Genomic DNA, 3,668 nt, shown 5'->3' on the forward strand with positions numbered 1-3,668 from the left:
TTACGATCCATTTGTTCAAGCACAAAATGCTAAAATAGTGTATTATGCTCCTTATCCGTTGCGCAATGACAAGTTTGATTGGTGGGTGTCGCGCCCCATTTCGGACTGGCCGAAATAGTCCGCAATGTATGGTGGTCATAGCAACGCTTACTGGTTTTGAAAAAAAATTGTTTGTTTTATTTTTGAGTCGCCACCTAACTTTTAAGGAAAAACTAGGAAAACCATTTTTATGATGTGGAAACTCTATTTTTTATCTGCGAAAACCAGTGAGATTCTAAGTAAGGGTTTTGGTTACTCGAGGGGAAGGTATTAAGCACCCTCAGAGACTATCCAAAGATAGTCTTTAAACTTAGTTTTAGAAAAATATTTGGGAATTATTTATTTTATTAGTTGCTAAAATGGTAATTAAAAAAAGACTTGATAATTTTTGTGGAAAAGAAACTGAAGGTATATAAAATATACCGCTATAATATACCATGATATATAACGTAATTGTTGTAAAATATATATGTTTGTCAAAAATATGGGAAAGGAAAAATTATATTTTGTATGCGTATTATAACGTTTTAATTCTATAAGAAAATATGTTCGAAAGTATATGACGTTAAAGTAGAGGAAAGTATACCTTTGTCTGTAAAATAAACATTAGTATATGTATATTCAGAAGTGTATGAAAAGAATGCAAAAATTTATTCAATTGGTGATTTTCAAGGGGTTTGAACTAGATAGAAAATAAAGTAATAGTAAAGTGTATATATATGTGATGAAGTTGAAATGATGCATGAATGACAATAGCGATACTGGTAGGGAAAATAAATATTAACGAAAAATGAGTAAAATGATAATAATTGTCGTAAAATATACCTTGTATAGTTAGCATAGGAACCCATATATACCTTATGTTTCGAAACCTATTAGAATTTGAGATGAAATTATCAAAAAAAAAAAAAAAGAATGTTAAAATAGATAACGACAGGATGTTTTGGATTGATAAAGAATTATCTTTTAAAAAATGTAGTTGACCTTCTATTATTGGTTTGAACTTTCAGGCTTGGAGCAGTTGGATGGGTTTGAAAACTTGGGCATACTCGCAAATCTACTGAGAGCCAAAACTCCTGATTTAAAATTATTAATGACAATATTTCAAGAAATCTTCATTTTTGTTTGAAGCAATCTAGAAAAAATGATGTTGTGAAAGGTTGCTTCTTTTCTGGGAATTCAAAAAAAAATAATGGGTGGTATTTTAATCCCGTTTAAATCAAGTATAATTCCAAAGGGAAGAAGCCATCCTACTTGATTCTTAGTCATAATTCATGCACAAACAAATACTAACAAAGAAAACAATGCAGACTACCAGAATGTTATATTAGGAAGTAAGAGTATATGCATATATGTCAATACAAGGATATAAAATTTTGAGGAGAAAAGAAAAAGAAGGGAGACACGTGAACACTTTGATGCGAGGATTGGATTGCTGGACACGAGCATTGCTCTGATTTGGACAGAGGTGGAGTTTGTTCACAAAATCTAAGTATACTCCGAGGGTACATGTAAAAGTAGAAAAAGGAAGATAAAAATTAGTAAGACACTTTAAGCTTTAACGCCATATCAAAGTGTAAAGAAAAGATAATAATGTAAATTACAATCCTAAATTAACATAGTACTTTAAGATGCAATATAAATTTAAAGACAGGCACAAAGTGACTATGTTCTTCAAATCAAAGTTAATTGTCCAAATATAAATATCTTTTCGCGCAACAAATCGTTTACGTCCATTTAGCTATTACAAGCTCGAGCAGTTGTAAAATTAAGCGTAAAACAAACTATAAGAAGGTGGTCACAAATCACGTATATTTATGGATTGATCAATAGTTGAGTTATAGAATTTAAAGACACTTTCATATAGCTTCACTTGTCAAAGAAAACGCACACAGTATGTTCTTCAACATCTAAAGAAAACAAGCAGAAGAGTTGAAGCTATTTGTTTCATTTCAGGATCACCTTAATCAAGCTCCCAATAAAACTTGACGTTGAATTTATTTATTAATTCAAAAGAATCTTTAGCTTAAAAGAAAATGCATAAAACAGCCACACGTAAGAGTCCATACTTTAGATAGAAGGAGACGAGATAGCAGAGGTATATAAAATACAAATCAGATTCATTAGCGGCTTGTTCATATTTTGCCAATTTGTGAGATTTTCAAGTCATTGTTTCATTAAAGAATACCCATATTCTCACATGAATATCGAATGAGTAAAAGGGGGAAAACAAACTGCCGATTCAAAATCAAACCACATTATGGTAAAAACTAAAAGTTTTTGCAAAACTTTATTCATCCCGAATTCGAAGCATCATGTAAACACAAAGCAACCAAGATTCTAATTTTAGGATTACTATAAAAATAGAGTTTTAGATGTACGTTATAACTTGTTCTCTGTACAACCACATATCAGGAGTATTAGATAATCAAGGCAAGATATAAAGCAAATGAAAAACAACAATGAAATCGAAATAGAGTGGGAAACTACTTTCAGTTATTTCTCGAGATTATACTTGATCTACATCAAAATTGAGAACAAAAATCAAGAACACATCCAACAGTATTGAAACAAAACAGAACACAACCAACAGGTCTTGAAACAAACTAGACACACATATGCACATATTCACAGACTTATAGACTTATGTACTCACCTGTGAGATAATTTTTCAAGTCAAAATTATATTTATCCTTAGAATCCAAAAAAAATTAACTCATGCTTGACCAAAGTGAATAACAAAATCAAACTTTCACAGAACTGAAAGTGAAGGAGACAAAGGTACAAAAAAATCAAAGAGATAGATTCATACCTTTTGTTGAGCAGCAAATCTGGGGCTCTACGTCAAGAATTTTTTCAGATATCTAGCTCGAACTTCGGAATCTCGATCCTATACCGAAAACAAGAAAAGAAACTTTCGATTCTTAACTTTGTTTGTGAATTTGTAAATATTCCCCAATTTTAGAGTGTTCTAACTTATTTTTTTTCTAACTCTCCTTTTTTTTGAGTGCTAAAATCGCGAGTATTTATAGGAAAATCCGGACTTCAAAGTCCAAATTTGAACCAAAAATTCGAGAAAGTCAACGGGTAAATTCAAAATTTGAAAATCAAAGGCTGAAATGGACTAATACCCCCTCAGATTTGGACGGTTCTCGAGCATTAATCATGGATTCAAAATAAAATTTAACTCTTGTATCAATTTGGGTCTGTTTTTGCTGATATCTCGGGGTCACGAGTTGGAACGACTGAAAATAGGGCGAATCTTGGCAGGCACGAATAGCTATGGTGATGCAACTAGGGTCTTAGGGTTTATCAATTAAGGGAGATAAGAAAGGAGGAAGAAGAGGGAAGGGGAAAACGCGTTTGATTTTATTGTTGTTTTGAGAAATTACTGATGGAGATGGAACGCTGCTTGTTTGGGGAAAAGAGACACGTGAGGGGTGTTGGAAAGAGAAAAAGCTATTTGCTTGTACTGTTTTGTTGACTGAAATCTGGACCGTCCAATCGTTTGATCAAACGATTCAGATTTAATATAAAAATAAAGAAAAAATGATAAATAATATATATATATATATATATATATATATATATATATGAATATATGATTGAAAAAATTTGAAATCTTGGAT

The 3,668-nt window shown here is 31.5% G+C and overlaps 1 long non-coding RNA gene across 1 annotated transcript; it reads right to left on the bottom strand.

Moving 5' to 3' along the window:
* Positions 1-212: 212 nt before the first annotated feature.
* On the bottom strand, positions 213-3,458 carry LOC107852919. The gene is made up of 3 exons (XR_007046000.1): positions 2,852-3,458; positions 1,024-1,527; positions 213-911 (listed from the first exon to the last, which is right to left on the bottom strand). It is a non-coding gene; the product is annotated as an uncharacterized LOC107852919 (long non-coding RNA).
* Between the last annotated feature and the right edge of the window lie 210 nt (positions 3,459-3,668).

The sequence above is a fragment of the Capsicum annuum genome, chromosome 10 (assembly GCF_002878395.1).
Source record: "Capsicum annuum cultivar UCD-10X-F1 chromosome 10, UCD10Xv1.1, whole genome shotgun sequence".
NCBI classification, from domain to species: Eukaryota; Viridiplantae; Streptophyta; class Magnoliopsida; order Solanales; family Solanaceae; genus Capsicum; species Capsicum annuum.